Below are 23,115 nucleotides of genomic sequence, written 5' to 3' on the forward strand. Positions count from 1 at the left end.
ACTTTCTCACCCCAGGCACAATAATAATCAAGCTCATGCCGGTATCAGATGTTGGAGAAAAAAAAAAAAAAAAAGTGTTTGAAATTTAGTGCTGATATATTCATGCTTAAAATCTCTCATGTATCCTGAGATAATTTTCCTGCATCCCTATGCCAAACAGGAGACAGCTGAAACGACACTGCTCACATACACCAATAAAATTTACTGGAATGGCAGGTGTCAGAATAGCATAAAACACCTGTGTGATGTATGAAGAGGACCTGGCTGTGCTACAGGCTGATAGTGAAAATTCTGCTCACAGCTGGGCACTCTCAGGTCATCCAGAGCTACTACATGAACATTTAAAGCCCAGCAGAAGTCAAACACAAATTATGTTAGAAAGGATCTCTAAGCATGAGGACTGCTGGGGTGGGGACGGGAGTAGAAGTATCATGCGGGTGGGAAGATCTGCAATAATTCTTTGTGAGTGGGTGGTAGAGATGCCCATCTGCTGGCTGTTGGTAACCAATATAATCTCCACAGCTGGAGCACAGCTGAACCCTAACCCCTTTAGCTTGTCTGCCGCCACCAAAGAATCTGGAATAGTCCCACCCAAAAGACTGAAACAATTCAGGCACAACTGCTTATATACACTCACATTTGCCTCGAATCTTGAGCCTCGGAATACATGCACACATACTTTCACTCAACAATCCAAGTAAACACATGCAAGGCTGGACAAACTGACATTCCACATTTGAACAGAAGTGCTATGGCTTGTTCAGTGGGATCACCCATCCCTAACTAGGCGAGAGATCACAAACACTCATGCATTCCTCTTCACTGTGGTGCAATGCTGAAGCACAGAAAGAGAGAGAGAGACTTTTCACCAGTCTACACTCATGATGCTTCACACAGTGAGGAAAAGACTAGCTGTTGCATGCATAGCATCACCACCCTTGACATTAAGGGAATGATGTTTACAGGCTACCTAACCTCTGGCTGACTCTGAGATGATAATCAAATCCCGTTCAAGTATCTCAGGCCTAGTACATCAGGTCTGGCCATAAGGAAAGACTCCGAACTATTGTGAGAGACAACAATCAAGTGATCTATTGCCCAGCGAGGAGAAATGTAAATGACACTGTAAATTTCAACTGAGGCATGCAAACAGCAAACATCTTACACAAAATTTCCTCTGTTCAACATCACAACAATTCGATTCCTTTATATACTAGATCAGTGTCTTGGACAAGACTCTGAGGAGAGTGACCCAACTCCTGAACAGGGCTGAATTTTCAGTGTTCAAAGCCAATCTAGCTAATCGCATCCTTTGGCTTCAAAGGCATCTTGACTTGTTGAGGTGTTGTGAAAGCTCAATTGCATTTAGCAATCAGAATCAGCCATGGCCGCACCTGTTGATTTCTGCTATGCTTTTCTCCACGGCCCAATGGCTGCCCTTCAGAATAGGATTGGATGGGTTAACCCAAGGGGGTGACTGAAGAGCTAGACTGCAAGTGCCTCTGTCCAGGGGAGGACAGCCACAGCAACACTGGAAGAAGAGGAAATGAATAGGACTCAACACAGAAAAATTATCTCCCCTCTGACCACAGGGGGAAACACATATGCTACACAGCCCAGCACTGAAATCTCTTCAAGACAAAGAGAAAAACATGTGTCTCTTACATAAGCAAGAACATGCTATTTTTCCTGTGAATTTACACACTGAATGAGTCGTTTACTGATATACGGTAGAGTATGTGATCCAGCGGGAACCTCTCTAAAACCCTTCTGTTAACAGAACAGAAACAAGAAACCAAGAACTGAAATCCTAAATCCTAAAAGGACTTTTTTTAAATGCTTTTGAACTAAGAACACAAATTCCTAAACCCGACTCCTCCTTAGACAATAACAAATATGTACCTTAGATATGCACTGAAGCAAGAAGGTCTCACTGCAACAGGCCGAGGAAAGTCGGTTTATCAGCTCGAGTATCTTCAGATACCAAGATGTTCTTTGCTCACTCCCCTCAACAGAGAACCTAAAGTCCCCAGGATTTCAGGCCTTGAACACGCAAAGGTAGCAAGCTTTATCTGCATAGAACAGTACATGAGCTGCAGCATGTCACATCTACCACAGCAATCAAAACAGCCACAGAACACTCCTTACAATACAAAAGTACACTTCTAACAAAACTGATGGACATTAAACATTCTCTGACTGGGAAGTAGGAGAGTCCAATAGGAAATAATATTGATCATAATATGTGATGTGATAACTGCTTTTCTCTGCAGCAGCTTTTTGTTGCCCAACCGCCCTGTTCCACAAGGACAGAAATCAACTGACAACAAAAACATTAAGTGCAGATTTCACAGCAGTTTTGCTGTGGGGCAAAAAATTCCAACAAGAAATACATCCATCAAAGCCATAACTTGACCCCGATTGTCCCTCTCACAGGAGCATTTCTTACAACAGCATGGTTAAACACACTCATATAAATCAAAGTAACGCAACAGCCTAATTGCTTCATTGGAGCACTCTACCTATGCTGTTGATCAATAGTGCAGAGACATTGAGCCAAAGAGAAAGCAGCCCTTGCAAATATCAGAATCATCAAACCACAAAGACTCTACCTGTCACTTATCCAAATCTCACAAATCTCGAAACAGTGTGACACAGAAAAGTGTCCTTGGAGAGATACTGATGTTGCGAGGGAAGACGTGCACTTGCCAAGATAAGCATGCTAATGTATAACTCATTCCATGGAGGCCTCGCGGAATGGAACAGCCAGCTTTCTGGAATAAAAGCTAGAGCCCGTCATACAAGTTCCATATGGTAATTCTGACTTGCTGATAAACACTGCCTTAGGTCCTCTGTGTTCCCAGAACAGTAAACAACATCAATTGTGATGACTGATCATAAGCAAATGAACTATTTCTGCATGTTGCTGCTGTTCAGCTGAATAATCATAAAATACTTAAAAAGGAATATTGCTTCATAAAAGAATGACGTTAATTTTATGCTTGCAGCACACACAGGCCCAGTGCCCAGCCCCACATGGTATGGAAATTCACATGGAAGTGCTCTTTGTAAAACATTAACTTAGAAATATTCACTGCAGAGCAACAGCAGCCATCACAGCAGGCTGGCAGAGATGTAAGGTGCTCACACAAAGGAACCTCACATGAATTCAACAATATCTGTCTGCAGAGCTGCAGTCACACTTTCACGCCAGCAGTTTCACTTCAGCAGGTTCAAGCCAGTGGTATTCAGCACATGCGCCGACACTTGTTTTGGTTTTCTTAGCAAGTTTTAGGCTAATCAACATTTTGATTGAACAGTAATTGTACATGGATTTACAATCAATTTGGGATATAATTGCATTGGGCAGATGTTATATTTAAAATTTTTGGCTAAAACAAACTTAAGTTTTTTGGCCTGGTTAAACAACTGGGTTATGTAGACATATAGCTCAATTAACTTACCCTGACTACAGGGCTTTGTGTCTACACTTGCATTACATGTACAGGAATCAAACTTTAACTGCTAAAACTGAGCATACTATTAAGCTTTAGGCTAAAACAAAGTTTAGTTTGAACGTGTGTTAAAAAAAAAATAATAATAATAATAATAATAACAATAATATATATATATATATATATATATATATATATATATATATATATATATATATATATATATATATATATATATATATATATATATATATATATATATATATATATATATATGAGTGATTGGTATCCCTTCCTGAATTGTAATATGCATGGCAACACATACAATCAGCGCAAACAGTCACTGTTTACATCAGAGACATCATAAATGCGGAGACTGGCCACTGGTTGAAATACAAATGGGAACGCTCACAATGCTCAAATGTCCTACAAGGACTTTGTTAACATGGCACATTCGCGCTGTCCTACTGTGCATGCATTCCACTGGCTTGAAACCACTGGAGTGCAACTGCAAAAGCAGCTACCCTCGTGTGGATGCATAAGTCATATGTTAATTTTAACACATCCTTGACTTTCTCAACCAAAACTTCCACCAGCTTATTCCTGAGGGAGCCTCTGCACAGTCTAATGCACCCAATTCATTTCCCTAGACAGTAACCAGTCTCTTCACTAGCTGGATCAGGTGTAGTAGAAAAGGAGGGAAAGAAAAAAAAACTCTTTGCAGTGAAGGAGTCAGAGCTAGAACTGAGAACCTCTGTGTTCAAGCACAAACGCCCAGCATTTCTAAAAGGAATAAATTATACTCCATCCTCTGAGAGCTGTTGACGTTTTCTAATGCATACTCCTTTGTATTAAATTTCCCAAACCAAATGAACAAGGGAGTACACTGTCAAAGCAAATTTATGGAGCGAGCACAGGGGTAGACTATTGGCTGTGTGCGCTCCACTGACTCTCCTCTCCCCTCATCACACACTTCTTAGAAGTTCAGACACAATGAAGAACTTCCTGCAATCTAGATCAACTACTACAAGCATCAGCTGGTGCAGAAATACACCACATGCATCAAATATACAATGATATAATGAGCTCATATTCCAATTATTCATACAGGAACTGTTGTTTATTAGAAATAAACATTTTAAACCAAAAACACTGTTTGATTTGCCAGTTAACATTTAATCATTTACATCCATAGCTCAGGGAATAAGTTTATAGCAGACTAGAAGACAATGTGCTTTTGTCTGAACACCAAGTGATTTAAACACTGTTCATATCCTTTCAGGTAAGAGTCAAAGACAAAAAGGATGCAGGCCAGCAGTGTTTTACATTAAAACTGGACTAGAGATCACATTTTCTTTCACAGTTTGGTGAAGGTATTACCAGCTAGATACATCTGCAGGCCTCTTGAAAAGCATTTTCAGATGATTCCAATTATCCGCCTTAAGCGTGATTGAGCAGGACTTCATATGAAGTCTATTGTGGAGATGAGTGAAACATCACTGTATGTTCCATTGTTTCTGCTCTGGTACAGTAGCTGTTTTAAGCTGGGATTGTCCCCACTTTCCTCTCACTCACCTCTGGCCCTGGTTAGGCCTTAACCCCCCCCACCCCCCACAGGCGTGCCCTGACATGACACATTCCACACATAGTCAGCTGGGTTCCACCACAAACCCTTCCCTTCTACATCTTAGTACCCATGGCTCAAACGTCTTTTTAAACCAAACACTCTAACTTGTTCTATTACAGAATGCAACCATCTACACTCCTCAGACTGGATGAATGAAATACCTATTATTATTCTCTGGGGTGGTTTTCTTTATCTCTTTATTGACAACAATTCTTTTTTTTTTTTAATCTGCAAATGCTGTCAATTGCAGTCGCATCGTCTATTCTAGGTTCCTTACTCCATTCCCCACATTCAAACTACTAATTGTGCACATTTCTTTTTACCATTCAAATCTTCAAAGCTTTCCACAGTTGTGAAGCCCACCATACCCCCCCGAAGGTCAAATGTGTGTCAAGGTTCACAGTGACCGACCCATTTGAATGAGCACTAGCTGTGATTTGCAAGTGCACAGAAGATGCAAAGAGGAATTTTCAAAATTCAAATAGTATTAAAAGCTAAAGGGATAGTGAGGAACTCAACCCCAGCTTTCACCTCTTCACAAGTTCATCTTACACACTGCATTATAAGCTTGTAATTCAACCTTTGAGTTTACACATGTCATTCTAATCCTGATATTCTGCGTATGCTGCTGGACTGGAGATTAAGTCTCAGTGTCCTAGTCTGTCAGGTCATCCAGGTGGAGGAAGAAACAGAAGACAGCAGAGCTGAAAGCCAGGCACAGAGTGGTGAACCTCACACTTGGGCCTTGCGTCAGTACAGAGACTGTGCCAGCTTTGATCTGACTTTATCCAATGTGACAGCTGAGAGACTCCCAGCAATGGCCACATAAACCCATACACGCATAGTATCTGCACTCTCTCCATCTCACCCTTTTGTAATCCCTTTTCCTTGTTGCACTCTCCTGCACCTTTTCAAAGACAAAGGCCACTTAAAGACACTGAACTGAATAGTTTTCAAATACAAGCTCCTGAAAGGAAGAGAGAAATGAAAAAAGTTAAAATTATTGATGCAACAATCCAGTATACTGAACAGAACTGCCCTTTCAACTTATCAGACTAAATATTGGTCCGACAAGACTGGTCCATGTGAGACTTTTTTATAGTCAGGGTCATTATAACACTAACAGTGGATGAACTCTTGGATAAGATTAATTAAAATACTTAATCGATTAAAAAGCACAGTCCTAAAGTGAATGTTTGTGTAAATAGTAATTCAAAAATATCATGTGCATCATAATGAACCTTAGGCAATACATGTTCAGTCTTTTGCTTTGGCATTACTGAGTTTAGAGCTGCGATTTTAATATCCTACATTACTCAAAGTTGTCTTAAATGGGCAAATTTAATATAATAACACAACTTATGACGTGGCAGTCAGGCACACTATATTCAGCCTTTAAACCTCAAGTAAAAGAATTAAATGGGCTGGTCTTCTTCTGTTCTGCCAGATTTAACTGCCATTCATTCAGGCATATTCAGGTTTCTGCTAACTGCTAATCTTCAGTTTCCTAACGGAGGACAACTGTTTAAAAATAGAAACAAAAACAGAAACAGAAGTAAATGAGAATCTAATATAGTGTCCATATGTCACCATGACATGCTGAACATTAAGGGGAACTGGGTTCTGCTGGGAGATGGAAATCTCTTGTTGAAAAGAACAATGTTTGCTAAAACCAGAAGCAGAGGGGTGTGAATAAAAGGATTCTCATGAGTCACTGCAACACGGTACATAACCAGTAATTCCTTTATCAAATGACTCACATAGTCAAACCCATTGTCACTATCAGGATGGAACTTCCCTGGAACACCACTGTCAGAGAGGCCTCCAGAATTATGAGCAAAAAAAAAAAAAACACAAGGCATTGTACATCACTGTAAAGCTGCCAGACAAAACACTAATAAAATATTCAATGCATCATGAACCATAGCTTCTGGCTAACAAAGTCTAGTGAGTAGCTATGACGATGGATGAGTAAATGGAAGGAGAGCCCTTAGCTTTGCCTTTTACTGCAGTAAGAGTGAATGATCACCAAGCTCTTTAGGCAGGTCCAACAGTTTAAGTTCTTTAATTGTAAATAAAAGCTTCTGGCCATGTCCTGCTGCCTCAAAACAGTAAAGTATTAGAGTAAGACAGTGATGAAAAAAGCAACAGTCAATGGGAATCATGACACACTGCATATACAGTGGTGGAAAGAAACTAATTAGGTCTGTCACAATTATTGCATTATCACTTGATCACACTTAATGCGGTTATTTATTGTGACCACTGTAACAGTTTCAGAACATACCATTCACTACCCAGTCCATATATGGAACCCATGCTGCAAAAACAGGTCTTTCTGAATTGACTGTTTCTGTGATGTTACAAGATCTAATTCATTTACATCTATCCATCCATTCAACCTATACCATTTCAGCCCTGCTCGTTCCTAAAGATATTCGAATGAGGTGCAAGGCAGGGCAGCCAATCAGAACTGAGCTCAATTAAATATATCAGCCCTAAAGCACAGCAGCAAACACGGCCTGTTTTATTCCAAGGGATAAAGAGAGGTTGGAAAATGGTCATTTAAAAAGTGAATGAGCATTTTTGGTACATAAAACCACACAAAATGTTATTTGTGGACCTCAAAAATGAAGTACAGGAAAATGTTGTACATGGGCTCTTTAAATGGGCTCTGTTTGCTGCTTAACCTTAAAGGGCAGCGATGGGCAATGTTTGTTCATTTGCGCTCAGGCCATGTCTGTCCTCATTTTGGGAGCTCCTAAATTATCAACAGCTAGTAAGCAAGACTGATAATCAGCCTGGGTGGTGATTTTAGCTGGTGACAAATTGTTAATTGCAATTATTTATATGGCAATTAATCATCAACCAAATGATCCTGATGTATTATGGTTAAAGGTAACCTAGAAGAAACAATATATATCTAACTGAGCATATCTATATCTAAAATAAAGACAAACAACAGGTAAAGCAGACTGGCGGCCTATCCCTTTCGCCTGAAGACTGCTGGGATAGGCTCCAGCAGAGAAGCGGCTTAAAAAACGGATGGATGGATGGAACAGGTAAAGCACAACAAGTAAAAACAAGTGGAGTGTCACAGTTGCTAAGCAAAAAAGGGGAAAAAGCCTTTCACTCATTCCCTCAACGAAGTAACTCCATTTAGCTATATTTCTCTGAGAGCTAGACACTTTGTACATCTTTCTACCTCCTGCTGCACAAACCCACCTGTATTTACCAAGCATGTCTCCAGCATGCAGTGGAGTCTGGACAGTAAAGGGTTGGTGAATAATGGGACATACTTGTAGATAACTTTGCTGTTAATGTATGAGGAGATTGGATACATACAGAAAACTTTGTTAGAGCATGTATGTAGAAGCTTAAGAGTTACATGCACGTGCGTGTGGATATTGGGACTACAGATCAGTGTTTCTGAGGCATGAAGGTCATAAGCCAGAGTGCTCCGGGAGCTTCTGGGAGTAAATAGGAGTTCTCTCTGATTAGAGGCCTTTCTCCCAGAACCCACCTTCCATGTGTCCCACATGTGCTGCAGCCCGTAACTCACAAACAGCAACCAAAACCATTTCGCACGTAGATAAGAGCTCCGACACTGGGCAGGCCTAAAATAACTTTCTTGAATCAACAGACTATAGAGCTCCACTGGGGAGCCATTAGTAGCTCCGCCCAGCATGGATACTAGCAGGCAACTCTAAAGAATGGGACAGAGTCTATGCTTTTCAAAAGAGGTGTTGAGTAACACAGCTATTATGAGAAAAGTCCCCCATTAATCACGAGGGCGGTGGTAGTTCGACGGCTAGCCGTTGGGTGTCCCACTCATGTTATAATAACCTCACAAACCACCAAGCCGACCGGCAAAAGCTCCACAACAAGGGCTGCGGCACGATCCAAACACAACCAGCCCTGAAGTGAACCCACGGAGGGGTTCAAATTCCACACTCCCTCCTGTCTTCAGCAACTTGGAGAGAAAAACAGGAGAGGAGGGGAAAAAAAAAGATAAAGAGGTCGACACAGATGGCTTGTCAAACGTGTTCTGCAGACAATGAGACCCCATCCCCCAATTCAACGTTTGCACAGGCCACACCAAGCCACCCAAACACACCTCCTCTTCCACTCATACACTCCACTGCAAAACAAAGTCAGAATGAGTGCAACAAGGCTGTTAGTACCTGTCAGTGTTCTAGAGCACTCAACATCATAAAAAGTACAATATTTGAAGTAAAATCCATGCTTTATAGCGCCCTGATCTAACGCTCTAGCCACAGGCTAATGTTTCACCAAGCTAACACACTAACAACTAACCAAGAAACTAGATACAATAATACAGTAAGATACAATATGATACAATGTAATACAGTTCCATACATTAGTCAGCCATTACACTACCCCTTTTTTCTACACTCATTGTCCATTTTATCAGCTTCACTTACTATATAGGTGCATGTTGTAGCTGTAAAACTGCAGACTACAGTCCATCTGTTTCTCTGTATACTTTGCTAAGAACATCCAGCCAACAGCCTCCTATGGTCTTTGATGAAGGTCTATGGGACGACTGACAGAAGCTGTGCAGCAACAGAAGAGCTACTGTCTCTAACTTTACAACTATAAAGGTAGGAGTATCTAACAGAGTGGACAGTAAATAGATACCGTGTTTGAAAAATCTGTCTGATCCTCTTGTACCAGCGCAACACACCATCACCACATCAGTCTCACTGCAGTGTTGAGAATGATCCACTATTCAAATAATACCTGCTCTGTGGTGGTCTTGTGGGGGTCCTGACCAATGAAGAACAAGGTGAAAGGAGGCTAACAAAGTATGCAGTGAAACAGATGGACTATAGTCTATAATTGTAGAGCTACAAAATGCACCTATATGGTAAGTGGAGCTGATAAAATGGAAAATGAGGGCAGAAACAAGAAGGTGGTGTAAATGTTTTGGCTAATCTGTGTATGTTGCACTGTTTCATCCCAGGTATTCACTCATGGGGCAGTCGTGGGCTGGAGGTTAGGGATCTGGCCCTGTGATCGGAAGGTTGCCGGTTCGATCCCCAGGGCCGACAGTACATGACTGAGGTGTCCTTGAGCAAGACACCTAACCCCCAACTGCTCCCCGGGCGCCGTGGATAGGGCTGCCCACTGCTCCGGGCAAGTGTGTGCTCACTGCCCCCTAGTGTGTGCTCACTAGTGTGTATGTGGTGTTTCACTTCATGGATGGGTTAAATGCGGAGGTGGAATTTCCCCGGTTGAGGGATCAAAAAAGTATCACTTAACTTTAACTTATTATACATATCATCAACCAGTGAGATCATATTTGAAGACAAGTTTATTCAAAGTCTTTGCTTTGATGTTCTGTGCAATTCATAAAGAAATGTGAACGGACAATCTAATAATTTAATTTTAGTAGTATCTGAACACTGCTCCAACTTTTTTATACCATGTCTATATGTATGACAGCTTGAAAGCCATCAGAGCAATTCAGACACCACAGATTAATATGATGTGCTGGGAATGGGCCGTGGGGACTGCAGAGACAGGAGATAGAGGCCTGAACCTGAGCTATGGGAAGTGAGTGACCTCCACAATCCTAGCGATCAGCTGAGGACAGTAGGAGTTTTAAGCAAATACACAGTCTAGACTGGACTCTAATCAGGTCACTTTCACTGCTCCATACAGATAAACAGGAGTCCGTATATGCACTGTGAAATATACAGACGCTAATATCTGTTTATACAAAATACAGAGCTCACCTTCACCCACTCTCCAGCATGTTCAAGATGAAAGAAAGCACATGATTCATTTATAATGATATTCTTCACTGAACTAACTGTAGACCCATCACAAGAACCAGGCGACAGAGTGTCCCTTTGATTATGATTCTACATCAGAGCATGCTGCACCCTGCCGAACGGCAGCATTAAAATGTTGTACCGAAGAATCTGGCCATCCCTCCCCTCTGCTGCAGTTGCCATAGCAACCATCTCTTGCTCCGGCAATCAGGGCTCAACCTTTTTTCGGAGTAATCCGCAGATCATCAAATCAAAGTGCTCATGTTTATGTGCTGTTTGATAGACAAAACACAGTCCTGCCTTTAGACGCATCAAACGACCGTGCGCCATGACTTTTATAACTGATGAAGTGAAGATGTGGGAATTCCGGTCATCCATCAAGAGAGCCACACCCTCTGATAAAACACCAACTAATGAGCTGAAGGCCTGTGGAGTGAGTGACAGGTCATCTCAGATTTCTACTAACAAGTGACAATGACCTGCAAAAACATTTAACAGTGACAGTTATTTGACCCCTTATTAACAGACTTAGCTCTGTATTGCTGAAATGTGCTTAAGTGACATACCGACTGCTACTGAGCAAGTCAATGAAGCAATGCTTTAGATATGTTGTAAGGGCAGGGTCAAATGAAAAGACATGAACTATCATTCATATCATTTGATGTTGAGTTTTTCAGGCAGATTTTAATGCAACAATGATGTGGAAATGAACACAGTAGGCTTATTGGTAGTGGCAGATTTGCTTAAAAAGATCAGCATTAGACGGATGTTTAGAGTTGGTAGACATTGCAAACTGATTTTTGATTACATATTTATTGTACTCCTAAGAGCAATATGTTTGAGACACTAGGCTAGAATGCCTGCCTTTTATTCATTTTACTATTTGTAACCCTCAAGAAACAATAGTTGCATTCCTTTACAAAGGCAATCCTCATAGAGATAAAACCTGTTTCCACATTTTATAAATGTTTATGTATCAGCATATGTATGGACACAATTCCCAGTGCATCCCTAAAACATAGTTGTGCAACAACCTAAAAAGATGCAAAGGCATGAAGGCATGAGCATATAAATGAGCTACACAGCCAGGCCCAGCTCAGAGTATAAAAAAGAGCAAAGAGCAGAAAGAGAGAATAAAGAGAGATAATGCAGAGTGGACTTGAGGGAAGGACTATATGGCAGGTGACACTGTGATGGAAAAACAGATAAGACAGTGAGCTGTAAAAAGTGGATATCCTAATCTCCCCTGTAGTCCACCCCCCTACTCACTAAAATGGATGTCTGCAGCCCCTTTCTGCACACACACACACACACACACACACACACACACACACACACACACACACACACACACACACCTCTCTGGGGAGCCAATACACAGCTCATATAAGGGGAGGAGGGGTGCGTATCATCAGACTCATCATACCCACATTGCCGGTTTTCATTATAGCACAGATGAGCCAATGGAGTCAGTTTATTACTCCATCAACCCCCTCCAGCATTACCACAGAGGCCGACACCTCACCCTAGCACTCGTGTCATTCAGGGGTAAACAGCCAATCAAGCCCAGCTGCCTCTATGCAGATTAAAAAAAAAAAGAACACACATTCCAAACCAGAGGCAACTGTCTACTGCAATTGCACTGAGAAAAGCCCTCCGCTGTCATGTCACCTAGCCTTTCAGGTCTCTAGCGTTCTCTTACCTTCTCCACCTCTGACTGGCCTCTGTCCGCTGTGTGTATCCCTCGAGTGTTAACATGATCAGTTCCGCAGCCAAATGAAAAGAGAACACAGAAAGCAACGACAGCGGCTTGAAAACTGTATTCGGTCCAGCTCTTAATGACACTACAAAGCAAATTCCACAGTGTCTCCAGAAATGTCAGGCTCAAGGTTCCCAAAGCTGCTGGAAATGAAAAGCAGAGGGCTGATTCCTCTTTACTCTACCGGCACTCGCGCTCAGCCCCTCCCTGCTCTCTCACAGCCCGTCTCAAACAAACGCCCTTCCATCCTCCTTCCCCCCTCTGACTCTCTCTGTCTCTCTCTCTCTTTCCCTCTCAGAACACACACACCCAGATGTTACTATCAGCAGGCCACGCCCCTTTTCAACACCCAGGTCCCTCATAGGATGCAGGCTGAATGTAGCTGCCGCCCATCACTCCTCTCTCTCCTTCACTCTTGATTCTGCTCCCTGCTGCAGTGCTGTGCTTTCGGCTCAGTTAGTAAAGACATGACGTGAGACACCCCTCCTAAAAGCGAGAGGCTATTGGAGTATCTACTAAAGTTTGGGGACACTTTGCCTTCTTTTGAAAACTGAATTTTCTCAATTGCGTTTAAATTACATAGGGAAAAAAGAAAAGCTGTGTAGGTCTGCCACCATCCATTACATTATTAATACACGATTAACCCATTATCAAGCAAAAAAATATGGGTTTTCCTGAACAATAACATACTATGCAGGATCTTTTAAACTTCCAAAATACACTTGGCACATATATGGCAAAATATGCATTGGAATGGGTGTATAAATCAGGGATGTGCACAGATACACAAGTATCCGTTTAACTGTTCGAGGTCCAGTATTTGCTCAATCGCAGGAAAACAGACACGCTAACAGTTCAGTGAAATGCCAATTTATGCCTTGTAAACCATAAAATGTAAAAATAAATAAATAAACAAATGACTTTTTTGTTTTTTAGTACTACTTTTAAATGAACTATCAAAAACGTACTGATCCTCAAACGTCTAAATTAGTCAGAAAGCACACATGCTTAGTGTAAATCATGCTCCGTTTCTTAATGTTAATTTAAGTATACAATCCACAAGTATATGCATGCAAGACGGTTTTCTTCAATACCATAACTACAAACTGCCAAAGAAAACATGGTTTAATTTGATCTGTGTCATCGTTTTGTGTGATTTTAAATTAAAACTGTCTCTTTCTATTGCTGCTGAGCTTTATCAGCTGCCTGTAAAGCACCTTGAACTGCCAGCAGTACGAAAATTGCTCTATAAAAAAAGTTTAAACATGTTAAAAATGTAGGTGTCCCCAAACTACTGAAAGGCAGAGTAAGCATTCATGTGTGAACAAGATGCCGTATCTACTGTGTAGCTATCACCAGTCCTTCTTCAGCATTTCAGCAAGCTTCCAGAGGGCAATGTCAGGTCACATTCTGAACAAGAACAAGACCTGACAAAAACATCCTTCAGCACAACAATTTAAAGCCCATAAGGTTCCAGACAAGCGCCCGTAATAAAACGAGGCCAGTGGAGCTCACACTTCTATAGACGCTCTAAGTTTCACCGCACAATCTGTTTTTCATTTCTCTGTCCTGCCCAATCACAGCTAACATGCAGCCTGCTTAGTGGAGTTCAGAGAATATTAGTGTTTCCTTCTACCACTGATCCAGTTTAGGAGAACAGCCAGCACCACACATTAGCACTCTTTTATTGTTCATCTGTAACAAACTGACTGTGCCTTTATTCAGTGCACTGTACTCTGCCTGTTTAATGCACCCTTCCCTACCTGCCACTGTAAATTCTGTATTTTCCTCTGCCTCATTAGCACAAATATTAAAATGAAAGTTTTCCCAGGGCTTTTAGCAGAATGGGTTTTGTAACAGAAAACTGGATTACTAAATTAAAGAAAGGAAGCTGGCAAAATCTGATCAAATGAGGCATAATCTCTTTTGTCAGAGTGCCGAACAGGCTTACCAGAGGCAACATGGCAACTGCAGACACACTAACCTTGTTTGCAACCCCTGCAGCAAGCAGGGGACAAAACAGCCAAGCCACCCTCCCGCACTGTGTGCTGAAAGCTCGTCTAGACTATCCCCTTACCTCCCCACCCTCTGTGGACCCCCTCCTGCCGATGTGCTGATAGGGCACCCTGGGAAGTTAAGATGCTATGTACTGTGACATCCGTCAATCATTTGACTATGCACATAGCATATAGCAGCACTAAGCCAAGCAGCTCCAACAGCCCACAACAGGTATAGACAAGCACAAGCATCATGACACACAACACAACATACTTGAACCAACTTTAACACAATTAAGCTCAAAATTCTATTTAATTACATACTAAAGATGAGTCAAAATTAGCTTCTCTTTAACATTTAATGCAATAAACTTTGGAATTCATCATGTGTCACAGCCAACTAACTCTACATCTGGCTGTTTTCCAGCTACAACACACAAAGTGAAATAAGTTACGATAAATGAGTTACAAGGCTAGTAATGATAAGAGGTTATAGATATTAGCATTTGTAGATTACAAGTGCTTAGATTACAGTTGTTGGAAGATTTTAAGACAGCTTTTTCCTGTGTAGGGGCAGTCATGGGCTGGAGGTTAGGGAACCAGCCTTGTGACCAGAAGGTCACCGGTTTGATCCCCAGAGCCAACAGCACATGACTTAGGTGTCCTTGAGCAAGACACCTAACCCCCAACTGCCCCCCATGCGCTGCGGCTTGGGCTGCCCACCGCTCAGGGCAAGTGTGCTCACTGCCCCCTAGTGTGTGTGTGCTCACTAGAGTGCATGTGTTTCACTTCACGGATGGGTTAAATGCGGAGGTGAAATTTCCCCGTTGTGGCACTAATAAGGGTTACTTAATCTTAAAAGCCAAATCACCTGCTGTGGCTTTTTGTGGTGTGGTTCTAGATTTAATGTTGTAAAAGATCACCTACTGTAGCTTTTTGTGGTGTGGTTCTAGATTTAATGTTGTAAAAGATCACCTACTGTAGCTTTTTGTGGTGTGGTTCTAGATTTAATGTTGTAAAAGATCACCTACTGCTCTTTGGGGTGTGGTTCTGTATTGAATGTGGTAATAGAGAAACAGCTCTAAGTAACACTGAGCAGTGCTGGTGGTCACTGACTGGTGGCGCGGGTTGGCACTGAATGCCAGCTGTGGTGTGCACACCTTCATTAAAATGATGGTTTCATCTGTTGTAGTACTCTCCTAAACTGATTTGCTGTTTTGATCCTCTCGCAGCCATTCATGCGCATACTCTGGCTTTGTGGTGCCATGAGTAAGTCAAGCACGGCTGATTAAAAATATCTAAAAGTAATAAAAAGTAAGGAGGAAAAATTAAGTATAGATAAAAAATAAACAAATACAAGTGTATTTTTAAACAGACCCAAGGCAGATATTTATAGCTGGGTCCAGTCAGGCTTGGACAATTATTTAGAGAGGTCTATTGAGTACCTGGTACAGGTATTATCATGTTTAAGGTGTATGTGGAGATTCCAGTAAAAATGGTAACTCAAACACTGACCAACAGCATTACAGAAAATGTTCTTTCGTGTCACACTTTATGATAACACTTTCTAGGAGAATGAGAACAGGTCCAGGCCAAGTCAGATCTGCCCTAAGGGAAGGATTTGACATACTACTCTTTCACTCTGTTTACCTTGAGTGTTGTTAATAATTTATCAGTTTAATATGAACCCTTTCACTGGCTCTCAAAAGAGCAGCCAGTAGACACAACAACAGCCATGCTCCTGTGCACAGACCTCCAACTCTGTAGTAAGCAAGTGTGCTCTGAGAATACAGTTTGGGTGATTTGATAATCTTGTCACAATGTAAACCTTCTTGACCAAAGATACTTTTACACACAAATGGTAATCAGCAAATTTGCTGCATAACTCTGTGGGTGTGCTTTTGCATATATGAAGAAGAATATTGCCTACTGGAATATTTAAATAAGATACATCTGCCATTACCAAAAAGCCTACTGAGGACCCTAAAGAGGTTAAAGTACATCAAGTAAGGACTTGGGCTTGGAGATCTTTAATGAAAGCAGTCCTGATTTAACAACCACTGAATAAATGGTGCACTGAATAATGCGTCAGACTATAGATCAAAAGATTCCTGGTTTGAAACAGAAGATAGCAGAAACCACAAGACACCCAAATCAGTAGCAAGACTGTAGGCTCATAACTGAGTATCTCTGAACAGTGACTGCGCTGCAGCTTTGAGGGTTGCCAATATCAGGATTCTGGGATCAGAGCAAGGCACCTAAACCCCTACTGTTCCAAAATGCACTAGTCTGCTTGGTGACCGTGTCAGACTGGTCTTTAAGCAGAAAAATGACAAAATGTCCACTGTAAAATGGAGTTCATTTAAATGCCCCTTTTGTACATTTTATATAGGAATTTAACAGTAACTAAAGAGGACAAGGTTAAGAAGCGTAAACACAAGCCAGGATTGAAATCCTGGTAAGAGCATAGCAATTTACCAATACAGGAAACGTGGTAGAATTCTCATGATATTAATCAGGAAACACAACCACAGACATACAAACAGAATTTCTGCAACAACAGCAGCATTTTCTATAGGTGAAAAGCACAGGAATGTATTTTGTGCATGTGGTAGCATATCGGCCAAGAGAAGCCGCAGAAAAATTGCCCTTTATGCATGCATGGCTGCTAGTGTGCAAAAGCATCACAACGTGAAGTGGTAGTGGTATGTTTTTGCCACAATTTTGTTTTGACTTTTTTTCAATTTTTGCAAGTAAAACACAAAAGTGTGTTTTGAACATGAGGTGAAAAATGGAGGAACTGCAACTTCAAACAATGCAAACCATTACCAGAAAGGACATGCTAGTAACATACCAGGTTTTGAGTTAGGATACTCTATGATTTGGCTCCTTCACGTGAAAGCAGGTCCCATCATGCCTCTAAACCTGACCATCTGCACCCCTGCCTCAGTGTGTGACACCTCACAACAGCACTTTTGTCACACTGATGAGCACACTGTCATCAAAAGTTACAAACCAACCCAATCATCATAATTAACTCGAACAACAGCTGGATGAATGAGATGATTCAGCAGACATGATGTCACTGTACATGATGAGGAAAGAAACACAGACTTGCAATCTCTCTAGTATGTTGCCAATGGCAAAACGGTTCTAACTGCATTTCAGCATTTGTTGCTACATGTTTTTATCACAGCTAACCACAGCTGGAGTTCTGAGTAAACATGTACCAGCATAAAAAAATGACATCAAATTATACAACAGTTTGTTCCGGCCATGTAAGCTAAATGGTTGAGAAGCGTTCTAACTGTGCTGATATTTTGCCATAACATGACTTTTTTCCACAAGCACTGTATTACTCCACTGAGATGCCGTTGCTAAGCAACGGCTTTGACAGCTGTGGGAGACACTCAAGCCATTTGAATGGTTTTACTTCTTACTTTGTGCACAAACAAAAACGGATACTTTTAAGATCACATTTGACCGACAGCCGATTTGGTCAGACTCTGAAAAATTAAACTACATGAAATTCCCAAACTGTTTATTAAATGCCACATTCACAGCCCAATTTATTTATTTATACATTACTTTATTTAACTGTTGTAGAAAAGCAATAGAACACTTGAAGTCATAACACACTCCCTCTCGAGTTCTTTTGCTTAAACCAGTATTTATGAAATAGAAAATACATATTTTAAAATGCATTTTTATTCTCAAAGATTCATTCAGAAAATATTTTTTGTTCAGCAGTATGTGTGTGCAATATTTATAGTAAATTCTACTTCATACACAGTTTGTGACTGAAAGCATGCATGCATTTGTGAGACTGAGCATTTTATAGTTCTCTAAGCTGGGTGATATGGAGGGAAATTTGTGGCAAATTGAAAAGCAGTCACTGCAGTGGAAAAATGTGAAATGCAAGGCACACCTGACATTGCTTCTCCATAGGGCTATGCAGAATATGTGCAAAAATGAAAAACAAAACCTCTATTACACTGTTTTCATATCACCTGACCTCTTTATTTGGGGAAAAAAGGAATTTTAGAGCACGAGAGCACAAAGAAAGCAGAGCTGTGACTGTATTTCTATGTATTTCTGTGACTGTGTTACTCTGTGTGTTTAATACTGCAGTATACCAAATTACCGAAAACCAGGACAGGTCCAGCTGTGAGAGTGAAGTAATGCAGGTTTAAAAAGAAAACAGAGAAAGGTAGAAGGGGAGGATTGGTGCGCCAGAAGTTCACACGGTTCACAGACACAGACGTACCATGGAAGAACCTTTAAAGTTGATAAATTCAATACATGACTGACAAAGCCATCACACACAGCTTCCAGTAGAATGAAAAATTAAAGGAAATCTGACATAAGTGCACAGGCAGGAACTGCATTGTGTAATTGTAAGTACTGCCCAAGCTTACAAAGAGACTGCAACATGGCCAATTTAGCTGCACTTATGTGGCCGATTGTGGTATAGTGTAGAGTAGTGGTCAATTTAGCCGCAGCCATATGAAGAATTTATACCCGGCAGTTTTGTAACTGCTGCTAAATGTGAAGCAGAACAAGTTTTGAGACGCACCATCAGAGCAAAAGACTGAGATTACCATCTGGGTCTGAGACGTCTGCTGCATAAGAGCTTCAGAATGTGCCAGCATGCATTAAAAAACTTTTATGATTAAGAGCTTGAGTACAATACATTTTTTAATCAAATGTTAGAAAAAATATTCTACTTAAAAAGAAACAGAAGGGGAAAAAAAGGTGATGGACAATCAGCAATTTGTTACAATGCATTTTATGCAGATACAATACACTGGTTGTTGCTCTGTATAAACAGTTTACGACTAAAAGGTCTTTAAATTAAGATGCATACTGTTGTTTTAGAAGTCTTAAGATATGCTTTCCTGAATGTATTATGAATATCATTAACAACATCATGTACAGTTTAGACTGTAGTAAAGCAGTAAAGGTCACCATGCCTAGCATTGGCTAAAAAGGTATAAAGTCCCCCGGTACGCTGTGGAACAGTGAAACTGTGTCCTCTGAACTGTTGGAGCTCCACACAGTCTCTATGATGAGCTGGAGTGGCATTTGCAATCGAACATTAGTACTTGACCTCACTAATGCACAGCATAGCAATGTTCCAACTAGTTTAATGTTTTGCAAGAAGAACAGAGGAGAAACTTCCTATTAATGCCCTTCAGCCAGAGTTTTTTTTATAGAAATAAAAGGATAAAGCATAGGACAGCTGTGATCCCCTCATGTCAACAGATTCTGTAAGGTGCATTACATTGTTTTAACCTAGTTCAGTTAACAGCAACGGCAGTAACAGAATTGACAGGCGCTGCTGATGCTGCACTTACCGCAGTTCTCAGTGGAGCTTGAAGGGCGAAGTGATGACCAACCACAACTCAGCCAATGAAAAACATATTTTGTGCTCCAGGCCTCCAATTATACAGCCCATGCACTTTAAAATTTGACTGAAAGCCAAAAGCATGGGACATTTGGATTTGGCGATAGCTGCAGATACCGCAGCTCCAGCTTGGTGCTGCTCTTAGACCCCCACAATAGACACATTAAACAGAAGAAGGGGGGGTAAAGCCCTGAATGATTTAGCTTGTAATTATTGCTGGCATCATAGGAGTTGCTATGCCCTCCCTCCCTCCCTCCTAATCTTTCTTCTACAGCACCAAACTGTCAGCACTCTAAACTCCCTAATTGTTCACTTTCGCTGAAGAACAATGCTCTTAACAGCAGATTCAACACATGCAGAGAGGAGAAACAGCCTTAGGCCCGATGCCATCTCACCCCTTGTCCCTACCAATTAGCCCCACCCCTCAGTTTTGCACGTTTATACCTAGGAGTGAAGTGCCCCTATTTTTGTTAGGGCTCTGAACGGAGGTAACTCAGTAACTCCATCCCAAGGGGCAAAAACGCTGCTCAAAAACAAGGGGTAGGGGTAAAAATAAGATGTGGGATTGGGCTGCAACTAATGTTTCTTTATAGACTAATCTATTGACTACTAGTCAACTGATCTTGTTAAAATTTTGCCAGTACTGCCCTGGAGAAGCCCAGTAGACCTCATGTACTGAAGTAGCCTTTATTGAGTTGTGCATTATAACAATAATAAGCTACAAGGCTACATTTATACAAATGATGCCGGTCTGAACCTCAGAAAACGAATAGCTAAGAGCTTCACAAACTACAGAACAAGCTCGATTTCAGTTTTCACTCCAACACAAGTTTGGGTCTGTAGCCCACTCACTAAGCTACTATTAAGTTAGCCAATCAGGTTCTCAACACCACAGAAAAGGTTTAATTCTTGCTTTCTGTTCCTTTTTACACCAGTTGCTTGCTTCAATCATTATCATCTACACTTGTGTCAGTGCTTGTACTTTGAAATCGAACATTTTCTGTGGCAAGCAGAGCTGCTGTTACACTAACTAAGCTGATGCTAATGCTAGATAGTTTAATGTTTATTGAATGATGGCTTGAAACCTGTGCGTTGTACTCACTTATTTGGTGCCCATGGTAGCAAACTGAACTTTCTGATTGTTTTTTATTTCTAAATAATGTGGCACAGGAGGGTTCTAGATGATTCTGATGATTTTGTGCTTTTATTACCCCCCATCCCCTGCTATACCATATACCGCAATAATATTTGGAGAATGTCTGAAACAAGTGATTACAGCTCAGCTCTAAGAATGTATGATCCAAGGTGGCCAAACAATCATATCAACAGTTCAATTAACTACCAGTAATTACAAAATCTAAGACTGGAAACTGGGTTTAAGGTCTGGACTTGGAAGATGTTTGATATAGAGTAATAGAGAGTTTTTTGTCTGGTTAACTCTTAACATGGAAAAATCTGCCTTCTAGAACAATGGTGAGAGAAAAGGAGTAAAAGCTTGAAGATGAATAATGGAGGGGAAAAAAAGAACGGCGAGAGAGACTGGAGTCACTAAGCGGGAATAATATGAAAAACAAAAGAAGACTTAATGTATAGTGATTATCTGATTTTCAATCAGATTTTAAGTCAAAATGTCTTCTATGTCTTCTCTCTCTCTTGTTCTCTTCATGACACTGAAGCTTGTGAAACCATGGTGGCCACGTTAACCTTTCCCTCACCCCGACAGAGGAGCCAGGAAGGTGTGTGCTTAGGCTCCAGGAACATCATATTGCTTGCTTTGCAGTGGAGAAACATTCAAGGCCATTTCCTCAATGTGCAGTATTTAGTTATGTTGTTGACCCAAACCATGTCTGCTATTTATGGAACACAATTATCTGAATTGCCCAACTGCACAGTAAACTCCAGTCCAGACTAAGAATTCAGATCAGTTAAGACAAGTAAGTTTAGAGCAGTTTAAATGCAGGGTTAAAAACAATCATTACAGTAAAGTTTTTCTCCTTAGAGTGCAGTGTCTGAAGACTGGCAGATTTCAAGACTTGAGGACCAAAGGCATGCAATGAGAAAACACTACAGCTGTTGGAGACATACTTACAGCAGATTACAGGAATTCGGGGGTTAACGGCTCTGGTTTAACTCACTGATCCCCAGATGTGTCTGTTTCTTTTTGATCCTGGAGAGCTCACTGCACTAATCTCACGCACACAGGCGCGCAGTGCTGGGAACGGCCTGTCAGCAGCTCTGTCACGCCACTTTAGCCACAGACTGCTCTCAGGGCATGATAAGAGTTCAGAACATTACCCACTCCAATGTGCCTCTGGAGCATCACATTACAGAATGAGACATCCATTTGAGACAACAGGAGTTCACTTACAATCATATTATCAAACAATTTATGCCAATCTTCCACTTTTTGGGACTTATAACATATGACTGTCATGCCTGTGGAATCTTTTAATCACTGATAACATATATTAAGTTACTATTTGGTATAAAAACAAACTATAGGATACAAAAGCAGCCATGGCATGGTAACATGACTCACTTAAAGCCGGAAAACAGCTGCTAAAATAGCATAATAACCAAAGCCTTTAGGGGAAATTTCATGAATTTTCATAATTTGTGCACAATTTAATGGCTGAAATGTTTAATACAGAAGCTTAAAGTACCCACCATGTGTAGTCATGTCACTGTAGTGCTGAGGCTGATCCATCATCTTAATAATAACTACTCTGTGGTGGTCCTGTGGAGATCCTTACCATTGAAGAACAGGGTGTGGGGGCTAACAGAGTGTGCAGAAAAACAGATGGACTACAGTCTGCAATTGTAGAACTACAAAGTGAACCTAAATGGTAAGTGGAGCTGATACAATGGACAGTGAGCGTAGAAACAAGAAGGCGGTTTTATTTAATATGGCTTATTTTAAAACTGTTGTAAATGTAAAACAATGTGTTAATCATCAGGCAACATATCTGTAACCATTTAATAACTTTGTGATGTAACTTTGAGGTTTTCAACCTTTCAGATGTCTGGTTCTTATGACCACTGTAAGGAATTCTTCAGAATGGAGCATTT

The 23,115-nt window shown here is 41.0% G+C and overlaps 1 protein-coding gene across 3 annotated transcripts in view; it reads right to left on the reverse strand.

Annotated features, from left to right (window-relative positions):
* The window catches only part of daam1b (dishevelled associated activator of morphogenesis 1b), a 94,450-nt gene that overhangs the window by 53,951 nt on the left and 17,384 nt on the right, over positions 1-23,115 (reverse strand). For 2 of the 3 annotated variants that reach the window (XM_017683972.2, XM_017683961.2), the window contains exon 1: positions 12,586-12,912. The exons of the other annotated variant lie outside the window; for it this stretch is intronic. The gene's annotated coding sequence lies outside the window, so the exon portion shown is untranslated. Of the gene's footprint in view, positions 1-12,585; positions 12,913-23,115 lie in introns of those variants that run through there. 3 annotated transcript variants of the gene reach the window in all.

The sequence above is a fragment of the Pygocentrus nattereri genome, chromosome 4, assembly GCF_015220715.1.
Source record: "Pygocentrus nattereri isolate fPygNat1 chromosome 4, fPygNat1.pri, whole genome shotgun sequence".
Classification (NCBI taxonomy): domain Eukaryota; kingdom Metazoa; phylum Chordata; class Actinopteri; order Characiformes; family Serrasalmidae; genus Pygocentrus; species Pygocentrus nattereri.